Source organism: Asparagus officinalis, chromosome 7, assembly GCF_001876935.1.
Source record: "Asparagus officinalis chromosome 7, Aspof.V1, whole genome shotgun sequence".
Lineage (NCBI taxonomy): Eukaryota > Viridiplantae > Streptophyta > Magnoliopsida > Asparagales > Asparagaceae > Asparagus > Asparagus officinalis.
In genome coordinates, this window is record NC_033800.1 from 93,577,289 (window position 1) to 93,601,075 (window position 23,787).

Genomic DNA, 23,787 nt, shown 5'->3' on the forward strand with positions numbered 1-23,787 from the left:
GTGGATGGCATTGCTAGAATGAATTATCAACACTTTGGCGATGTTGTCTCCTTCGATGCCACGCATAACACAAATCAATATGGCTTGGTATTTGTGCCGTTTGTAGGCATAAATCACCATTGGCAAAGTGTTTTCTTAGGATGTGGCTTGATCCCAAACGAAGAGGCGAAGTCTTTCGTATGGTTGTTTAACAAATGGATTGAAGCAATGGGTCATCCTCCTTCGGGCATGATTACTGATCAATGTCTTGGCATATGCAAGGCAATTGAAACAGTATTTCCAGAAATTCGGCACCGGTTTTGCATTTGGCATATCTTGGACAAAGTTCCGGAGAAGTTGGGTAAATGGGCTTGTAGAACGGAATTTATGAATCCTTTCAAAGAAAATATTTGGGACTCCGAGACTGCTAGCTCTTTTGAAGAGAATTGGGTTTTAATTCTTAAGAAAAATGGATTGGAAACGCATGATTGGCTAAATGATATCTATAAAATTCGTGAAAAATGGGCTTCGATTTATCATAAACAACACTTTTGGGCCGGCATGTCTAGTAGTCAAAGAAGTGAAGGGATGAATGCATTGCTAAAAATGCATGTATCAAGGAAAAATTCACTTCATGATTTCGTTATCATCTTTCAAAGGGTCTTGGCGAGACAAAGAGAGGGGGAGCTTAAAGAAGATCATTGCACAGTGGAGAAAAAGCCAAAATTGAAGACTTTGTGGTCAATGGAAAAACAAATGGCTCAAATCTACACGAAAAAAATCTTTTATATTTTTCAAGACGAGCTTCAACCTAGCTTAATGTATAACATTGAGCTGGTAAAAGAAAATGAAAGAGAAAGTACTTTCAATTTGAATTTTTGTGGTCAGGATGAAAGATTGAGACATATAACATATTGCAAAACAACTAAAATGGTCCGTTGTTCGTGTCTCATGTTTGAATTCAAGGGCATTCCATGCTGACATATCTTGGCATATCTTAAACTTACCAATCATAGTGAGTTACCGGAACAATATATTCTAAGAAGATGGTGCCGAAATATCAAAAAAAGGGTTGTTCTTAGAGATGGTAATATTATTGGAGATAATGCCACAATTAATTTTGCTTCTCGTTTTAGTGAACTAAATTGCTTAGCTAATGAAATGATCGAAGAGGGGCTATCTTCTAATGATGCATATGAATTAATGCGTGAAATGATGATGGATGCTATTAATAAGGTGCAACGTTTGAAACTCGTCAATGATGAAGAAATTGGACAAGATGTGGAAGGACATTATATGAATGCAGAGTGTTCTCAAGATATAGTTCATGAACCAAGTCAAGCAAGAACAAAAGGAAGGCCTAAAGGGAAGAGGTTAAAGCCTTCGAGAGAGATCCGCAAATGCAAGCCTAGGAAATGCAAATTGTGTGGAAAGCGAGGACAAAATCATGATAGCAGAAATTGCCCTCTAAAGTTATCAAGGTAGTGTATCATTTATTTTTCTAAACTTTTTTAAGTTGGTACAATGATCATTTAATATGTTTTGCTATCATCTCTTTTTTTAGTGATTCAATGGAACGAGATAATATTGATGAAGCCACTGATGATTTAGAAGATTCCTTTGAGGAATGTAATGGTTAATACATACAGAATAACTTGTATATTACCATTTTTTAATATAATATGATTTTTTAATGTGATGAAGCACTTAGTTTTTTAATGTTTTTCAATACAGATGAAGTTCTCACTATTGCGTGAAGTTTGATCAAGGTTGGCAGAAAGAAGATTGGCGGAAAGAAGTTTGATCAAGTTCTCACTTAGTTTGCGTGAAGCTTTGAGAACTTTGAGCCTGATACTAAGCTTTGAGAACTTTGATGGTCATATTTTGTTTGGATTTCATGGTCATATTTTGTTTGGAGCCAAGTTCATACTTTGTTCTTTTTTTGTATTTCTGTTAATTCTGTGAATTTGGACTGAATATGCCTGCACTGGACTGAATATGCCTGCACTGGACATTCAAAGAAGTTTGAATTTGTATTTCTGTTAATTCTTTTTATGTTTATCAGTTTATCTGTTAATTCTGTGACTCTCAGTAGACTTGAATTCATTTTTTAAAGGGTGGTGTGGCTGATGCAACAGGTTTATGAAGTAGCCCCACAAATATCTTCAAGATGGACAAATCATGCTCGGCAAATGACAACTGAGTGATATATACTCAGTGTTTATTATCGCTTCAAAAACATCACAAACATGCACTAATCAAGACTAATCACAACTGAGTGTTTATGAATGATACGTCTCAGTGCTTGGCAAATGACAACTAGGTGATATATACCTTGAAGAAGACATGCACTAATCAAGACTTGCAACAAATTAATACTATAAGAAACCCAAGACTAATCACAAACATTAAAAAAATCTAGGTCTAAACTAACTTTTATTTAGATTAAAAGAAATAGGAGCAGAAATAGGAGCAGAAACACGAGTTAATTCAACTGATACAAGTTGACAAGATGGATCACAAATGTGCTTAAAAGACCACATTCTAGCAAAACCTAGACAACACAACTTGAAAAAACACAGCTGAGGTTAATCCTGTGGAAGCAAAACCAAATTTATCATATCAAATACAAATCTTACTCATCCAATAATCCATTCTTACACCCTACTTAGCACAAATCCAATAAAAATACCAAATACAAATCCAAGAAAAATACCGAATAAAAGAACAAATACAAAAAGCTTTAACAATTCCATAATATCAATTTCAATCTTTCTCTTTTCCCGAACTTCTCCAATTGACACGGCACTTGAAACTTGCGGGATCACGCTCGACTGCTTCGTCTGAACAAGCCCTACCTTTGAACCTTCAAACTCCTCTTCATCAGACACCCATTTAAAGAATCCACAATTATTCATTTTCCAATTAGCGCATCCCAAAAACAATCGACCAGGGTTCGTCGTTGTTCCAGATCTGGAGAGTATAGCCCTCCTTCCACAATGACACATCAATCTATGACGAGTGCTTGAATATGACTCTATGTACCAAAATATACAACTTTATCTTGAAACCAAATTTAGTCATGATCAGTAAGGCAAATTGAAATAGTTTGAACCTAACTACAATGCAAATGTATATTTGATTTGTGGTCTAAATTTATCAACCAAATCTGCATTCATGTAACCAAATTCAAGCAAAATGACCAACATAACAATTGAAATCCAACAACCAATCAAATTCAAGCTTCTGGCACCTTTATATTATACTTAAATAACCTCTCTTTAAAGTTCTCTACAACTACACAACCTAAGAAACTAAAGTTCTCCACAGCTTTGATGACAAGCAGACATCTGAAAACATGAAAGCTTATGCACCGTATAACACACTTCATGTTCAGGTAAATATTAGCTTAAAAATCTTTAAAAGTAATACATGATCGCTCATAAATTCTGTCAATGATACATTGTTGTATAATCTCACTCTTCACTTTGTTTCTCTGATTCTCTCGGATAAGAAACAATACTTGCATATAGTAATTGTTTGATTTAGACTTTTTGACATCTAACATCAGCTACAATATGGCGAACGTGTGGACCGTACCACTTCACACGCTCCAAGTGTTGTACTGAAACATCCCAACATAACAATTAAAAGAATGTAATATGCAATGTGTTCCGCAAATGAATGTAATTTCAACAACAGATAGGTGTAATTTCAACAACAAATGAATGTAATTAGCTGCCAAACGTCTTTGTGGCATTTGATCAAACAGGTAACGATCCTGGCTTAATAATTTGAGCACCCAACATCCATTTGCTGTATAATTTGAGCACCCAATTTAAAATAAAAAATATCCTTAGGACTGTGGCATTTGATCAAACAGGTAACGATCTTGGCTTAATAATTTCAGCATTGTAAAGAAAAAAATAGGGGTTGGTTATTACCTGCGTCGGCGAGAGAGGGGGAGGGATCGTCTTCGACGGGGTGGGGGGGTCTCCGACGGTCCTAGGGTGGGGGTCTTTGATGGGGTCTTCGACGCCGGCGAGAGAGAGGGAAAAACTAAATACAAAGTGAAGAAAAAAAAGGATCTTCATATGTTTTAAGATCAGCCAACAATAATCCATCTCTCCCTCATATATCCAAAAAAAACAGTTCATAACATGTCGCTCACTCAATAACATCCATCTCTGCCCCATATATACAAAATTTATCAAAAAGCCAACAATAATCAATAAAAAGCCCTAAATCAAGCAAGAAATCAAAAAGCCCTAAAACATCAACAACCCACATCAAAAAAATCCCTAAATCAATCAAGAAATGAAAACGCACCTGATTCAAGACTCTCTCTTGTCGTTGCGGAGTGGTCGCTGGAGTTGGGGTTGGGGTTGGATCCGGAGTTTGGGTCTCGTGTCGTGGCGGAGTGGTCGTTGGGTTGAGGTCGGGGTCGGATCCAGAGTTGGTGGTGACGGGGCTTAATGGCGGAGGAGGAGGTCGCCAACAGCAGATGGTCGGCGGTGAAGCTTAGGGTGACGAGGAAGAGAGGGAGAGGGAGGAGGATTTGGGGGCAGAGAGTTTGTGGAGTACAGTGGGAATATGTTGAGGGTTATGAGAGAGGGTGAGTTATCTTCGGAATGTGTTCATTGTTCATCTGTCGTTTGTTAAATCCAACGGCTTACAATCGTTTCGCACTGTTGCTGTGCGAAATTTTTTTCGCATCCGAAGATAACTCACCCTCTGACGAACCCACCGCTTTGCCTTCGACAAAATCATTTTGTCTTCTCTAGACTTTTGAACCCTAGTCATTTTATCTACACAAATCATCTTTGATTTTCTACTTGTCTTCTTCAAAACTTCGAACTCATAGCTTCCAAAAACTGCCGACGATAAGGGTAAGGGTAAGAAAGCCGCTAGTCCCTCTGACGAACCCACCGCTTTGCCTACTTTCGTAGGTATCATATTTAAACGCAAGATTTGTGTTTTAAAACAGTTGAACTCTACCTACTTCGGGTTTGGGTCTTCATGGGAGATGGACAGTTTCCTTTTTAACTATTGTAGGCTGTCTAAAAATTATTACAGTTAGTTGATTCTTAGCAAGCACTAATAATGGAAGTTATAATTCAACGACTTCCATAAAGCTACAATTTGGAGACTTTCACGACAATCAATGAAGGTTACAATTCAAAGACCTTCACAACAACTGATGGAAGTTCTGATTCAACGACCTTCACAATTATCAATAGGAGATACAACTGACGACTCTCACATTCTAAGGAGCAGAGATGAAGATCATGATCTTTACAACTCTCTAACTAGAGAGACTACAAATCAACAGTCTCTTAAACCCAAAACACAAAGCTCATCTCTACGTTCCAGACTCAAAACGCAGGGCTCATCTTTACGTTCCAGACTCAAAACGTATGGCTCATCTCTGCATTTCAGACTCAAAACACATTGCTTACCACTATGTTTTTCAGCCTCAAAATGCATGGCTCACCATTGTGTTTTTCAACCTCAAATGTAGAACCTAACTCTGTGTCTCAGGTCCAGAACGCAAAGTTTGTGCACAGAACGCAAGTTCTGTGTTTGACTCATTCAAACACGAGTTGAACGGTTCTAAAACCATTTCTCACGATTTGAAGGGATCACAACCCCACTAAAGAGCGATTTTAGGGGTTAGTTACACCCCTAAAACCCCTATAAATAGCAAAAAACTCAACTAGGTTCAGATCTTTTTTAGGGGATCTTTGAGCATTTTTGGATCTAGACATCGGCAACAGAAACCTTGGAGCATCTTCCGGAGCTTTTCTTCATTCTTGGCTTGTAAACTGAATTTTAGTTGGATTAAATCAAGTCTTTTATAGAGTTCTAAACTCATTCTGAGTTCCTTAACTCGTTTAGAGTTCTAAACTCGTACCGAGTTCTCAAACTCAATCAGAGTTCTTAAACTCGTGAGAGTTTTTAAACTTGCATTGCAAGTTCTTCCCATCAAGAAGAATCAACTAAGTTCCATGAGGCAAAGCGTTCGGATCATCAACGGGATATAAGAATTAAGCTTCCATCGACACCAAAAAGATCCCAGTTTTAAACAAAGGGAAAGATCTCCGTCGATCTTTCTCTCTTTTATAAATCGAGAAACCGATAAGAGAAATTATAATTTCTTCTTCTAAGTCAGTTAGAGAGAGATTATTATGAGAGATTATATTTATTCTTTTCCTAAGTCAGTTGAGAGATTAATACAGAATTTTATTCTCATTTCTTCTTCAATTTTTTCACAAACAAAAGATGACGACTCCGCTGGGGACTAGATTCACTGATGAAGAAGTGGTGGTACAATCTGACGTCAACCTCACTAGAACTACGATCGAAACTCTTGTTGTAGAGTTTGATCAAACCAAGTACGAAGAGGCACTTTCCTCCGAATCCTTTAGTCCCAAGGCTATGCGCAAGGTCCGCAAAGTCTCTAAGGAGACTAAAGCTCCAATTGTAGTTGAATTACCAAAGGAAGGCCTTTCCTTTAGCATAGATTGCTCGAATAGCCTCTCCTCTGCAGGAGTAGACTCAGCTTCAACCAAACTCGTCAGTCAAGTTGACGATTATATGCCCGTGCTAACACAACGAGTATCGGATCATAAAAGGCCTATTGCAGTGGCAAACTTGATCAGTACTGATGGTGATGCTACTTCAAAAGTCATAAGATAGACTAAGAAGAATACCGCTCAATGAAGAAGAAGATCCATTCGACGAGCACAACTCCGAGAAAGCCGATCTTTTGATCAACGTGAGCTTCATGTTTGTGAGCCAAAACATGACCCTGAGCTTGGCGTTTCTACAAAATGCGAGCCTCGTGTTCATGAGCCCAAGCATGAGTTCCATGAAAGCCAAGTTGAACGCCCTCAGTGGTGCGTTGTTCAAACAAAACGCAGACCTCGGGAAATCATTGATTCTCCAAAGCACAGCTCTCAGAAGCACGTTATTCAAACAGAACGCAGCCCCGAGGGACGTGTTACTCAATTAGAATACAAGCTCCAAAGGCGTGTTTCACCAACAAAACGCACACCCTAGGCATGTGTTGCTCAAACAAAATTTGACACTTGCGTTTCCATTCTCAAATGTAGTTCTTGCATTCCAAACACTGAACGCGACTCTCGCATCCCTTCTTCAAAACGTGATATGGTACGTCATGTACAAAAAGATCAACATGGGCTTAAGATTTATGTTCACTAAGAACCAATCTTATCTATTGATGAACATGGGGTTCCAGCTTCAACCTCACGATTAGTGAGAGATTCTGCTCAGGTCTCCAATTTAAGGGAGCTTTTATCGAGAGAAAGACTGGTGTAACAATCCACTCATTCATGTCAATATGAGCGACTTATTTCTGTGGTCCTCTCAGAATGCCAATGTTGTGCTTATGTGCCTAGGCGATCAGTGTTCGATTGATTGACGAGTGTTGCTCGACCAAGCAAGCGTTGACGTCATTACAAGAAGAAATCTTCAGAGGCTGAGTATCCTAAAGTCACTATCAATATGATCGATAGAGGAAAGTCGTCAGTCCCTAGCTCTAATGAATCAGAGATGGATCGTTCTCCAAGCGTTAGGAAAATTTAGGATGAGTTCGAAGGAATATACCGGCACACTCAAACTCGGACGGGAGCCATTCCTCCTGTCAATTATCGAAGATTGGTTAGAGGAGTGGATTCTAATAATGAACTCACAACCATTGCAGAATCTCAATCTTCAAGTTCTTTTGTAGAATATGAGAGCTCTGTCTATATGGTAGGAAATCCTGAAGATCTCTCAAAGAGGCTTGATGAGCAGCAAGTCATGCTCCAAGCACAACATGAAACAATCAATCAACTTCGAGATTTAATGGCTCAGATCGTTGCAGATAGGGCCAATTATCAGAAAATTGTGTCACAACCTTGGCAGGAATCCTCTCGAAAAGGAGGATCATCTATATCAAAGGGGAAATAAAAAGTGAATGAGACCTCTGACCAAGAAGCTCATCACATAGCCTCTTCCTCTGAAGAAGAAAAAGAAGCTGAAAATGAGCAGAATCCCTAATCAGCTAAAATAGAAGAATTAGAAGCCCACCTTAATGCTATAGCCAACAGGAGCGAGCTCCAAGAAGGAGTTGTGAGGCCTTATCCCGCTGAATGGGATGTAGCTCCCTGGAGGGACAACGAGCGTCAAAGCACTAGCGAGTAACATCACAACTAACCCCAAGGGAAAAGGGCTCGTTGTATAAGAAAATACAGATAATATATATAATAGATCTAAAATCATTGATCCTACTAAAGAGGGTTTTAGTATTTAGAAATTTACAACACGAGCATAGGTACGTCGAGCGAAATAATCCAAACAAGGAAACCCTCATGTATATACCTTGTATCCCAAATTGTAAATCTCTAAACGCCAGACCCGAGGTTCTAGTACCGAAAACAATAAGGTTCTAGTACAGAAACAATAAATCAAGAAATACAGCTAATCTCAGAACAAATTACAGTGCCATACCATAGCTAACATGAATGTCATGTTATTACTTACATAAGTGTCATGTCAACATCATGTCGTGAACTTCTGTGAAGAAGTCATATGCAGGGTTAAAAAACTATGTCCAAATCAGGAACTATTTATGTCGTAGTTTTTCCAAACTCATAGATTAGTGGCAAATGTCCAACACGAGGACTGGAATGAATTTATAGTCCAACACGAGGACTTCTATGGATTATAGTCCAACACGAGGACTGTGAACTGGTGAAAATATCACTGGGATACATAGTGAGATCTCTACCTATATAAATTCACAGTCAAATCAGTGTATATATCCATAATTGGTACCCTCAGGTCATCTATCGTGCCTGGGTACATAGTAAGACTAAATACCAATGTCAGATAGTCCAATCAAGCTCTCAAACATGAGTGAAATGTTCAAAATACCCAGAACAGGAAAAATTTTACAGACAGTGCGTCGGTCGACCGACTCAGTCGACCGAACTCTGCTACGAGCCTGGCGGTCGACCGTCGGGAAATTCGGTCGACCGGAAGGACGCCGCGGTCGACCACCAGGAAATTCGATCGACCGAAAGGACGTCGCGGTCGACCGCCGCGGTCGACCGCGCAGAGGGCAGACTCTGTTCTGCCCTCGCTGCGCGCCCTGCGGTCGACCGATGCGGTCGACCGCGAGACAGACAGAACCCAGGTTTGGGTTTCTGTCTAGATCTGACCTAAGATAAAATGCAATATAGCAGATTGAAATTTGTCATTAAACAGGTAAATAAAGAAAACTTATACATTGAGGAATCATTATCAAGATCCCAAACATAGTTAAACATGATCTATGTATAGTTAATCAACAAAGACAGGGTTTTTCTCCTTTTTAAACATATTCAGATCTGGATCTCTTTAACAGAATCGTTGGTGAGCTTTAAAAATTTAGAAATACCTGAATCTCGTACTGTACGCAAAGATGATCTATTAGCTTTTCAAGAAAATACGATTTTGGCTCAATAAAACTCACAAAAATCCAAGAGAAAACCATAGAGAACAGGGGTGAGGGATTTGGCGAGATGATACTCGCCTTTGGGTGTTGACGAAAGTCCTAGAACTGCAGGAGGTTGATCCTCTTCGCTGAAATCCCACAGACCTGCTGACAATCCTCTAAACTGCTCCCAGATCACCAAAAGAGAGGATTAGGGTTTAAGGGAAGAGAGAGGGGGCTAGGGTTTTGATTTCAGAACTCAAAGAGGCTCTCTCGTGAACAGTAGCATATATACCCACTCACAACCCGACCCGAAACCCAAAAGACCCGAAACAGAACCGCAAAGAAAACAAAACCTGAAACTCTCTGTACGCTGATCGGTCGACCGCACCGGTCGACCGCCACGGTCCCGCTCAGCACAAAAATGCCTTCTGTAGGCATTTCACCTGCTGGCCATATACCACTCGATTTCTCTCACTTGTAAACACCTGCTGGGTTCCCAAACACTGATAAACATATATATCTTATATTTATATGGTTATTCATCACAAGGGAATTATTTACTATTAATAATTCACATATATTTATTATAGAAATTTCCAGGGTTTTACACCCTTGAATCGAAGGAGGCCAACAGCAAGAAGAAGAGGGGGTTGAAGAGTAAAAAGATTGATTTTGATGAGTTTTTGGCGAAAGAGATGAGTACCCATGAGGAGAAAGTTGATGATGATGGCCATGATGATGGGTACGGGCATGTTACTAATTACCAACGCTAAAACTATTACCACCAAAAAAACTTTAAAATAACCCAAATAAAAATATACCGGTTGCTTGTTAAAATTACTCCCCCATTAGAATGTCCTACATTGGTTGTTAAGGTTATATGTTGGTTGTTAATGTTACGCGTTTGTTGTTAAGGTTACGTATTGGTTGTTAAGGTTATACAGGTTGCTTGTTAAGGTTACGGGTTGGTTGTTAAGAATATGCGTTGGTTGTTAAGGTTACAGGCTTGTTAAGGTTACGGATTGGTGTTAACGTTATACGGGTTGATTGTTAAGGTTACGAGTTTTTGCTTGTTTAACAACCAACTCGTAACCTTAACAACCAATCCGTAATCTTAACATCCAACCCGTAACCTTAACAACAAACGCGTAATCTTAACAACAAACGCGTAACTTTAACAAGCAACCCGTAACCTTAACAAACAACATGTATAACCTTAACAACCAACCCGTAACATTAACAACAAACATGTAACCTTCATATTAACGGATCTTGAGGATCTCTCTGACCGATTATTAGGCTCTGAAAAACACGCTAATTGAAGAAAAATGTAAACTTGGACCTAACAAACAAGGTGAAATCTCGATGCATATTAATTAAAAGATGTTGCCATATTAAGAGTTATTACAAAAAAGCGAGTGTCCTTGAAAAATATATAAATTTATTTTGGTTACCTATTAAAGACATTAACAGGGATGGGCGGGCCAACATGCATAAAAATAGTGCATCTAGACTTCCTATATCGTCTAAAAGTTACTCTAAAACACTCAGGATCTCTCCGTCGGAATCAACGCATTTTCCCCCCACCGAGCTTGGATTTGATGTTTTGGTGCATTTTGTTTGCGTCACTGGTCCTTGTTCTGCTGTTATTGTGATGTCGAGATTTCACCTTGTTTGTTAGGTCCAAGTTTACATTTTTCTTCAATTAGCGTGTTTTTCAGAGCCTAATAATCCGACAGAGAGATCCTCAAGATCCGTTAATATGAAGGTTATATGTTTGTTGTTAATGTTACGGGTTGGTTGTTAAGGTTACACATGTTGTTTGTTAAGGTTACGGGTTGCTTGTTAAAGTTACGCGTTTGTTGTTAAGATTACGCGTTTGTTGTTAAGGTTACGGGTTGGATGTTAAGATTACGGATTGGTTGTTAAGGTTACGAGTTGGTTGTTAAACAAGCAACCCGTAACCTTAACAATCAACCCGTATAACGTTAACACTAATCCGTAACCTTAACAAGTAACCCGTAACCTTAACAACCAACGCGTATTCTTAACAACCACTCATCAAAATCAATCTTTTTACTCTTCAACCCCCTCTTCTTCTTGCTGTTGGCCTCCTTCGATTCAAGGGTCTCTTCAAAGGCAACAAGGATGAGGTGGATGACGTGGTAGTTGGGTGAGGCATCCCAACGAGCCCAGAAGCTCTTGTAGCATCCAAAGCAGGAGCAGCCAAGGTCAGGGGCATGGTTGTAATTACTATCAATCTTGTCCTTCTTCTTCTTGTTATTGTTCTTGGGTTGGGCGAGTCCTCCCGCACGCTCCCACGCTCCCATGAACAGGTCCTCCCGCACGCTCCCATGCTCCCATGAAACCCAGCGCGCAGAGAATCATGAAGGTAAAACCCCAGCCGCTCGTTCCCGTCGGCTATGCAGCGCTCGTCACCGGAGTTTCGCTCGGCCCTAGAGCGGACAATCTCTCTGTACTCCTCGAACCGCGCCGGGATTTTCTCCATGTTGTGGATCTTAAGGATGCTGTGGATGGCCAGAGCAACGGTGGCGGAGAAGGCGAGGATGGCAGGAGGAGGGCGGCGGCGGCGGGTGGAGAGGTGGGGGAGGGAGGAGGGAGAGCAGAGGGATTGCAGGGTTAGAGAGAGAGAGAATGTGTATTATAGTCTTTACCTGTGTAAAATTCATTGGGTTTTGTGTTTTGGGGGCTCAGAGAACAAAAAATTACTTTTGGGGGCAAAGCACCCGTTGAAAAAGTCTTGGGGATGGGAAGCACGTTTTTATTAGTTTTGGGGGCTGGAAGCATTTTTCCCTATTTGAAAACCATCTTTATAGTTAAAGTTACTTATCAAGATATGAGTGACTATATAACTTACCAATTCGAGTCTATTAAATAAGTTTTTTTGAATGTAAAATAGGGCAATGAGCCCTATCATTGATAATAATATAAGTGCAAAAGAGGATTACAAAAGTAGATATCTATTGGTGATTGGAGCAACAACTCTGAGGTAGAGTAAAATACCAATCACTAGTAGATTTCTATATAATAAATACAACTACTGACATAATGAAAAAAACCAAAATTATCAAAAGAGCTATAACCGCAGCTCAAGGGATGCCGCTGTTGTCCTCACTAGATTCGATAATATCCGCCAGCCAAGAGGTACGAATGATGTTCTTCAGCTTGATTGCCTTCTTAGAAGAAAAAGTACCTGCCCAGAAAAGAATAAAGTAAACTGCCTTGGAGATGATTTGATGAGAAGAGGTGATTGAGTTAGAGAAGATGTGATCATTGCGAGCTGTCCATTGGATCCAACAGACTGTAGGAAAACAGATGCCCCAGAGAAGACGCACAGAGGCATGGACTGAGCTGTCGGAACATAATGCAAAGCACTGAGGGATATCAGGAGGAATTGCACTGATACCAATCCTCGACAAGAGCTGGGGCCAGACTTGGCTGGCAAGGATATAAGAAAGGAACAGATGGTTATGGGATTCTTTTGCATTGCAAAAAACACATGAAGTGTCATGTAACCAACCTTGGGAAGCTAATCTGTCCTTAGTCTTCAATCTGTTCAAACTCAGTAACCACGAGAAGAACTGAACTTTGCTAGGCAATAATTTGTTCCAAACTATGGAAGAGAAAGGGTAACGGGTACCTCCATCAGCCAAGAATGAGTATAAGGATTTAACTAAGAAGCTCTTGGATGCCGAGAGAGATCAGGAAGGCTTGTCAACTGAAGAGGAGGGGATAGGTTGTTGTCTATCAGGAGGTGGTTAAGGGCAAGGACTTGCCTTCTGACATTCTCTTGAGAAGGCCTTCTAATGATGAGTCTCCAAGACCACCCCATCCCGTAAAATAGGTCTTGGGAAGCTACAGGAGTGTGTTTGGAGAAGGCAAGGAGGTAGGCCAACGGAAAAAGACTGGCCAAGGAATTGACACCTAACGTGCTTGTAATTTATCTTTTTTTTTGGCTTAGTAGATATCTGTTATATTTTCTACACAAGTTTGTGGCACCATGACGTTGATGTTATCCATGGTTAATATTTAAATCAATTAATTTAAAAAAACCCTGATTATTAAAATAATAACGATATACAATGTTACTATGTGCTTGAAAATTCATAAAAGAGGATAACTCTAACCTGTGTTTTCATTCATCAAAAGAGAACTTTGATTTTAAACTATCACAATATTAAACTATCACATTTAAAAATACTTTAAATGTTAATTACATCTATAAAATTTCCTATATATCGTTTAACATAAAATGCGATAAATATATAATAGGATAATGATCATTAAATAGTATAATCTAGACATTTTATTATATATTGGGAAGTAGTATGATAATTAAATCGTTTGGTAGTTGTTACATATACTTCAGGGAGAACAACACAAATAATGTGGCGTGCCGCAATTGGCAGATAAGGAAAGAAGTACAAATTAATAATCACCGGTGCATGAGCTTTGCTATAGGGACCCAAAATATGGGACCAATAAGGAGGACAGGTGAGGTGTCCCCCTCCTATTGGATAATGAGTTGGTCATCATTAATGATGGCCAACTCGTTATCCAATAGGAGGGGGACACCTCACTTGTCCCCCCCTATTGGTCTCATATTTTGGATCCTTGAGAAAATTTTCTCGGTGCATTGGATGGGTGGAATACTAGTTTCTCAAAGCTTCTCCAACCCAACGCTAAATCCCCAAGATGACCTAAACTCAATGCTATTTCACCCTACGACCATGCGCTATTTCCGACGCTATTTTGGGTAGGTTCTACAGTGTTGCGTCAGATTTGACGCAGCAATGTAGCTTTGACGCAGAATTTTTTTTTGCTTTTCATTTTTAGCCTTTTAATTTTAAAAATTATTTAGTTAAAAATAATAATACAACGTAACTTAGCACATAATTCATAAAATATCCCTTTTATTACACAATAATTTATGTTGTACTATTATTTTCTATAATCATCTACCCTTTAAAAGAGGGAGTACTAAAAAAACTTTTCATACCCTAAGTTACCCTTCAACTATTGTAAATATAACAAAGTTGTCCTCATCTACCCAATATTAATACCAAATTTTAATTCATCATGATTATATTTAATTCTCATTTAAATTGTATAACATAATTGAATATGCAAAAAACATGATGATGGTATTATGATAAGTCACCAAACTTATGATCACCTCACTAACCTCTTGGTCTTCACTTGCTCATAACGATTTTCTACTTCTCCATTCCTCATTAATCTTTAATTACACTATTACCTCAATTTAATGACATTTAATTGAACCTCTCATCCTTCTAACTTCCACGCCATTATAACTCCTTTCTCCCACTATTACACTACTATATAAAAGTTCACAATCTCAAGCTAACAAAACGCCCCTCGTCATGGAAGATTTCATTCCGTTGAATGGAAGTGAGCCAAAGCAAGCAAAGAGGCTCCTATGACCTCCCATAGAAAACCATAGCAGAGTTCCTCTTCTCTATGGTCATACCTGGCTTCTCCTCTTCTCACACCACAAGTCATCATATCCTTTCATCATTAACGAGGAAAACTACGAAAGGTTCCACCAGTTCTACTACCCACAGGAATGACTGGGCTTTGGAGTCAATACCTTCCACTGCCTCTGAAGAATGATGTGATGCGCCGTTGATGCCTTTTAGGAAAAATTCGGATCGTGCGAAGCTCGGGCGATCCAACAAAAGAGGATGATTTTCAGCCAGATTTTGGCGTGCAACTTCAACGGAGCATAGCTTTTGATTCCCTCCATAGAATCACTATTATTATATTTTTTTAGAAAGACCGGGAAGTACTCTACAAGTCGCATAGCTTAGCAGTTCCAATCAGATTTTGGGGTGAAAAAAAATCGACTTCAAGCTCAAACTATACGTCGAAGAGTTTTGATCCAATTTAGTTTTTTTATTTTTAGGAAGTCTAATTACTTTAAGAAAAATCATTTTAGTACTTTTGTTTTGTGTTATACCCTATACAAGGGAAACAAATTTGTGAACTATTTAGATTGATTATTATTGTTTTAAATCTATTACTAGGATCTTCTACGATTTGTGTCCGTTTTGCTGGTACCGAAACGAGTAGTACTCTCTTTTAATTACGCTGCTATATCATGATGATTGTTTGATATCGATCAAGGAGGCGAGGAAGATATCGAGGGCAACGAGTAAAGCTAGATTATGTTATTATCCTATTCATATTAGATGTATTCAATAATCATTCCTATCATGTTATTCATGATTGGCAATGTAATTTTTTCAGATTCATTCCATATTGGACAAGCAAAACTTCATATTGGACGAGCTTCTGAACTAGGAAGAGATAATTCCGGCAAAGGTGTACACTCTGGCATTATAGTTAACTTTGTTTATATATATTTTCCTTATTTGGCTGTTAAAATTTGTCTATGATATTTGCTAATTTAGTTATTGTGTAGAGAATAGTTGAAATTAAAATGAGAATTATGGGGGTCAACAACCTAGGTCTTTGAAACTTGTGACATTCCTTGGCAAGGGCTAATTTAGAAATGATAAAAATATTAGGCTACGTAAAATCTTATGTGTGGGCTGGTGTTGCTACATATATCATGCGTTTGCACATAAGAAATTGATTTGCTTTCTCATGGTATTTACATATCTCATAGGTTAGAATGTTCTAAAAAAATCAATAGGATGTGATTAGCCATTTCTCTCTAATGAGAAGTTTCGGTTATTTTACTTTTAATTGAGGAGTTTTATGTACATTATAAATTAATTTAGAAAACTAAACCAAATTAGGTTACAATCTGTAGATTAGATATTCCTCTTTTATATATAATAAGAAATTGGTAGTACCCTTAAAGCCATAAAACAACTAACATGTACTATTCTCAAATATAAAAACAATTGACATGTGTTATATCATAAATAACCACGTGTCTTCCTATACTATCAGAAGATGACGTGTTAACATCTAATCTTCATTTCACCTTGGAATTATCATCAAATTAAATATATTCTTAATTAAAATTCTAATAATAAAATATTTGGTATGCATATTACATTATAACTATCCATGAAGAAAAGTCTAACAATCACATATGGTGGTATAGAAATTAACAAAAAAATCATATAGATTTTATCTCCATAAAATCATGTATGAAAAATTACACACATGTGAAATTATGAACATAAAGAAATCTAAATATTACAAAACAATCCTCAAGAAATCAAAAATTATAAATAATCCCCTAAAGGATAAGAAAATTACAAAAACCCCTAAAACATAAGAAATTAAACAAATCCTACAATGATTGAAATTGCATAGAAACCCTAAAACATAAGATATACCTTTGCAGCATTTTTGACTATCGACAACACCAATCTGAGTTTCTATTGCAATCATAATTTAACTTTGTTCGTGATGCAAGTTAATGCCTTCTCCCTCTCTTATAATCATGATTTTGTATGATCTAAATATGGTTAATATATGCCTAGATTATTAAGCTTGAAGTTTTTAGATTGTTTTGAGTACCGTCACACTTTTACCAATCCGTGTTCAAAATCTAATTTGTTTACAACAAGTATTTTGAATAGTATTTACATGAGAGATAAAAATTCAACAAAATTTTGTTTGGTTGTACATGAATTTTTTTGAGGACATGTGACTTAAATACCATAAAGTTTCTTGGTTCTGATACTTAAATACCATACATTGTATTTTTTGAGGACATGTGACTTAAATACCATAAAGTTTCTTGGTTCTGATACTTAAATACCATACATTGTATTTTGTATCAAAAAAATACTTTAGGTTTTTCACTGTTAGAAAAGTGCCGATTGTGTTAGTTTTTGGACATGAGGGAAAGAATATCACTCACTGTAATTTTCCCCCCTTAAGTCTTCATCCATCTCTCTCAAATGAGTTTCTAATTTCAAAATTACTCTTTCTCTCTCTCTAATATTACTCTCGTTATCAAGTAATTTATTCTCTCTCCCCGTCAATTAATTTCTTCTTCTTCTCTCTTAATTTCTTTTTCAAACTTATCAATTTCTCTCTGCCGATATTGTCCAACCCTTCCTTGAACACATCTTTTTCACATAACAATTTAATAATCACCATTTGAGCTTGGAGATGGAAGAGCTCATGTTTCCACACAAAACTCTACACTTTGATATTTGCTCGATAGTTTGGACAACAAAAAAAAAGTCTCATGTAGTTCTCTATTATCCATGTTATTTTCATGTTTGAAATCGCCTTGCAATAGTAAACCCTCGTCTCTTTCTCTTCCACCATATCATAGCTTGAAGTAGCACTTGAAACCCTAGAACTCGATTTCATAATTCTTGCAATGAATTTAGGATGAAAGACTGTGAATTTGTGGTTTAGGTTTGAGATTTAATGAGAGAAATTTTAAATAGAGGAGAAATTGGTGGGATTAGTTAATCTATCTAATCTATCTAATCATACTCCCTTTAAAAGTATGAGTTTGAGAAAAAAATTTCTATGGTCAATATTAACCTTAACTTTTTTTGAATATTACATTATTATCTTAATCCATTCTAATTATCATATCTTCTTTGAAGTGGTAATTAAATAATTTATCCTATTCATAATGAGACTTAACATATTATTGGATAAAATAGATACGTTTGAAATCACCTTGAAATAGTAAACACTCTCTCCCTTTCTTGTAGAACCCCGTAAATTTATTAATGAATATATTGAGTTATTAGTGGTAAACATTTCTTTTGAGATAAATAACCATATATATATGTTAAATAAATGTGATAAATAGTGTTTGGGAGCCTAGCAAGAATTTCTATGTTAGAGAAATCAAGGGGATTGATCAGCATGTGATAGAAGGCATAGCAGGCAGTTGTTCTGCTGTGCGGTCGACCGCGATGTGCGCGGCGGTCGACCGCACAGCAGTCGGGCACACAGGAGACTTTTCTCCTGCTGTGCGGTCGACCGCGCAAGGCGCGGCGGTCGACCGCACAGCAGGCAGAGAGTTTTTCTGTGTTGGGTCTTAATGGGTTTCGGGTCGGGTTCGGGTCGGGTTGTGGGGTTAGTATATATACTATCATACCCTAAAGAGCCCCATTTCTCATCTAAAATCAGAACCCTAGCCCCCTCTCTCCCCCTCAAACCCTAGTTTCTCACTCCTTGGTGATTTGGAGGAGCTTTGGAGGGCTTTCCAGCGAACTCTTGGTGGATTCAGCGTGGGGGATCATCTCCCTTCAGATCTAGGGCTCGTTTTCATCATAGGCGAGTGACATCTCGCCCAACTTCATCCCTTTTCAGTTCTATGCTTGGATTTGAGTTTTATTCGGTTTTTATTGAGCCCAAAATCGTATTTTTGTGTAGATAAGTAGATCTTATGGCATGGGATGTAAGAATCATATATTTCAGTCTTAAAAGGTTCACTAATGATGTTTAATGAATGAGATTTTGATCTGAAATGTTTTTTTGGAGAGTCAAACACATTTTTACTATTTAAGAACTTTTAAAATCATGTTGTTTAAGGTTTGGGATTTTTTTGATAATGAGGTTTTAACCATTTAAACTTGTTGTTTATTGCCATAGTTCTCTATTAAAAGGTTATAGTATAATGGGTATAGAAATCCCCAAGATTTTGTATGAGTTCGGTAGCTGACAGAACCCAGAATGAGGTTCTGTCCGCCCAGCGGTCGACCGCATAGGACTCAGCGGTCGACCGTCGCGCGTTCCTGCCTGCAGAATCGTTTCTGCGCTTTGGGCGGTCGACCGGCATGACCTCTGCGGTCGACCGCCGCTCAGCTTCTGAGCCCAGTAGTTCTCGGGCCTGCGAGCGGTCGACCGGAGTGGGCCTCGTGTTGGGCAATTATCCATTTATCTCATGTGTTGGGAAATCTCTATATCTAATTCATGTACTGGACATCTTTATTAACCATGCATGCGATATTTCACATAAGTTATGACATGACACTTATGAAGAATATGACACCACATATATTGAGAGTATGATATGACACTCATGTCAAATACGACATGGAAATTATGTGGGACGTCACATAATACAATACATATATGTTCGGAGACATGTTGTAATTTCTTCTTGCTTATTTTCTGTTTACATATTAGACTCCGGGTTTGGTACTTAAGGATTTTCAATTTGGGATACAAGGTATATACATGAGGGTTTCCTTGTTTGGATTATTTCGCTCGACGTACCTATGCCCATGTTGAAACTTCATAAGTACTAAGACCCATTGTTTATTGTTAGGGTAATTGTTTATATGTGTATATATACTTTGTGATAACTGTATTTTTCTTATACAATGAGCCCTCTCCCTTGGGGTTGGTTGTGATGTTGCTCGCTAGCGCTTTGACGCTCGTTGTCCCTCCCCCTTTCAGGTCACGAGCCAGGAGCCCGGAGAGTCGCAGGTTGATGGCGACACACTTTAGTGTTCGACTATCTATTCTAGCTATGTTTTATTTTGGAGCTTCACTATAGACTTTGTTTATACATTTTGGGACTTTATTCTAGATGTTGTAAAGGCTGTGTGCCTTATTTCCTTCATTCAGACTTGTTGTATTTGAGATGTATTAAGAACTCCAGTTTGTTCCTTTCAGACATTGACTTTATATTCCTGTATGTTGGATGATGGAATACTATTTGATCTCTATCGTTTCATCAGTTATCTCTTGTAGTATCTTTTACTTGCTTTTGTACCTACACCTATTATTGACCCACTAGAGTGATAAAAATTATGATGGTGAAACATGTTATTGCACGGTGTAGTGCATGGCAGGTTTGACATCCTTGGTTTCACCTCGGACTGCAGCCTTGTGTGAAACCAGGGGCGTGCACGATTTCTCGTTCCACCATACAATAGCTTGAAGCAGCACTTGAAACCCTAGAACTGCGATTTCATTATTCTTGCAATGAATTTTAGGATGAAAGACTATGAATGTGGGGTTAGGTTTGAGATTTAATGAGAGAATTTTTAAATAAAGGAGTGATTGGGTGAGATTAGTTAACTATCTATTATATATATATATATATATATATATATATATATATATATATATATATATATATATTTATATATATATATATAATATATATATATAATATTTATATATATATATTATATATATATATATAGATCGAGAGTTCTCCCTTTAAAAAGTACGAGTTGGGGAAAATCTTTCCATGGTTAGTATTACCCTTAACTTTTTTAAAATATTATATTGTTATCTTATTTTATTCTAATTTTTTATATTCTTTGAATTTATAATTAAATGATTTATCCTATTCATAATAAGACTTAACATGTTATTGGATAAAGGTGATATGTTTGATATAATTTAAATCTTTAACTTATTTTAGTTTGCAGAAAATTCTAAAAATATGTTAGCCAACACCTAAAAGTTTTTAGACCTTGTAAAAAATACCCTCTAAGTTTTAAAATTGCAAAAATACCCCCTATAAATTCAAAATTTTATTTAAAAATTATAAATTTTACTTATTTTAATTCAATGAGAAATCTAAAAAATATATGCTAACTAAAAATGAAAGTTTTTGACATTAGAGAAGTATCTTGTAAGTTTAAAAAAAACACTCCTAAAATTCAAAATTTGTAAAAAATACCTTGAAAATTTTAAACCTATAAACACACAAAAAACCTATAAATAACACAAACAACCCCCAAATATTTATGGAATTTGTAATAAACACTCTAAACATTTTACAAATTGAAATATAAAACCATCAAGATCGTAAAATTTATAAAAATCTCGATAATTTCCAACCTAACAGTACATTGGAAATATATGAGTTACAAATATCCCCTATATAATTTATAATTTCTAACAGTACATTGGAAATATATGAGTTACAAATATCCCCTATATAATTTATAATTTATAGAAAACACCCTTAAAGTTTAAAAACTATAAACAAACACTTAAAATTCAAATTTCACAAACACACTCTGAGAATTTCAAACTCATTAGTAAATTAAAAATATAGGAATTATAAATAGTCTATAAACGATTTACAATCTATAGAAAAGACCTATACGTTTAAAAAAATTCCAAAAAAACCCTAATATTCATAATTTACAAAAAACATCATTAGAATTTCTAACCTATAGACACTAAAATGAATATACAAAATTACTAGCAACCCCTAAAAAATAAAAAATTTATAAAAAATATCATACTCCCTTTAAAAGTATCTTTTTTAAAAAGACCATAACTATTTTAAAATCTATCAGATTTGAAATTTACAAAAAAAAACAAACTTAAAGTTTAGTACATTGCAAATTACCCCTCTAAAGTTTAAAATTTTTAATGATTTATTATAGTTTCTTGATTTTAATATAATTTTTAATAGTTTAGTATATTTGTAAATTATAAAAGGGTGTTTTTTTACAATTTTAAAAACTTTTCAGGGTATTTCTTTTATAGTTTTTTAAATTTTTATTGTGTTTTTAGTGTAATGCATAGATACATCAATTAAAAATTTTTATTGTGTTTTTAGTGTAATGCATAGATACATCAATTAATGATGATATTGAAGAGTAAGTCGTTCTTAAGATGTATTAGGCTATAGTTAAGTATGCACATCACTATTACTAGACAGTATAGTTTATACATGTAAAAAATTTCAAACAATCTATACAGTGGTTAAAAGGTTTTTGACTTTAATGTACTATTTTTTATAAATTATTTTTAATGTGAACCCACCATATAATTTTAGTTGTGGTCATTATAATTTTAATACGTTTAATCAATTGATATATATATCATAAATTACTTTACTTTCTCGCATGAACTAATATTTGGCACTTAATAGTTTAAATTATTACTTTTAAATTATATTTATTTATTTATCCACAAGATAATACAATTTCAATTCCTATTTTTTGCTTGAGATTTATTTTATAGTTTCGTATATCAAATTAGGAACTAAAAAATAATTGTTTATGCTTAAATTAGAATGATTATAGTTGGTCACTCACTGTGAAATTTTTATGGAGATATATACTTTACTCTCTATAGCTTTTTGCACTGTCCATGTATATTTTATCAATTAGTTATTAATTTGACATATTATATTATTTTTTCTTTGTAGAAATTTCTTCTTTGACTTTTGGATTATATAATCACTATGTCACTATTCTAGCATAGACAGGACCTCATTCTAAATGGCTTCAAGCCAATGTTTGAGTTGAACTAAAGTATATACTATTGTTACTATGTGTATATATATTTTTTTAAGAAAATCATGTCTATATTTTTTAAATAAAAAAGAATATTCTAACCTCTGATATTATAAAAATAAAATTAAGTCAATCGAGTGACTAGCAAAAGAGGACTTACATCAGATAAATGTGAATAATAAGATAAATAGGAAAAGTAATGGCATTGCTATAATTGTATTATCAATAGCAAACTATAATGTAAAGTTAACCTATTTTGTGGAGCCTAACTACTGGCTAAAAGCATTGAGGTTTCCATATATACTTTATAATTTATTAAAAAGGGTATATAATCTTATATAATAAAATCGATTTAATACTAAATAGTAATATCATTGTTGTAAAACCCCGAAAATTTTGAAAATATTATTATAAATGATAATAAATGAGTTTTATTATGATTGGTGATCATTTTGGGATGAATGGATCAGATTGGAATCGATTTGAGATCGATTCGCAGTTTCAGCCTCGGTATCGTGAGTCTACTTAAAACTGATACTATTTTATTTTTAGAAAATTTTCTATTGATCAGATGGGTACGAGATTTACACCATTGATCTTAGAATGTCAAGAACGTGTTGTGGGTAAAGTTTCATTGAGTTCTGACGACGGAGACTGAAACAGTATTTTGAGACGGTATCACGTCTACCGACATCCATTACATTTGTATTTTTAATAATTTTTATATTGATCATATATATATGAGGTTTACACCATTGATCTTAGAATGATGAGACGGTGCTATGTATATATATATATATATATACATATATATATATTCTCTTTTTCCTATTTCACCTATCCCTGCCTAATTTCTACTGTGCTAACAACCAAATTAATTTTTTTTATTAATTTAGAGGGTTATATAAGGAGGGGGGAGGAGAGCTCATGAACACAGAGCAAGAAAAGAAAGAGAAGGAGAGAGAAAGAAAGAGAGAGAGGAAGAAAAGAAAGGGAAAGAAGAAGGGGATTTTGGCAATTCGAAAAGCAGGAACAGATAGGTATTCCAATTTCAGAGATCAAGAAAGGCAAGTTCATCTCTTTCCAAACCCATCCCTAGTAAAA

At 36.1% G+C, this 23,787-nt stretch overlaps 1 long non-coding RNA gene across 1 annotated transcript; it reads right to left on the reverse strand.

Annotated features, from left to right (window-relative positions):
• LOC109850693 lies at positions 2,577 to 4,887 on the reverse strand. The gene is made up of 2 exons (XR_002249505.1): positions 4,309 to 4,887; positions 2,577 to 4,038 (listed from the first exon to the last, which is right to left on the reverse strand). It is a non-coding gene; the product is annotated as an uncharacterized LOC109850693 (long non-coding RNA).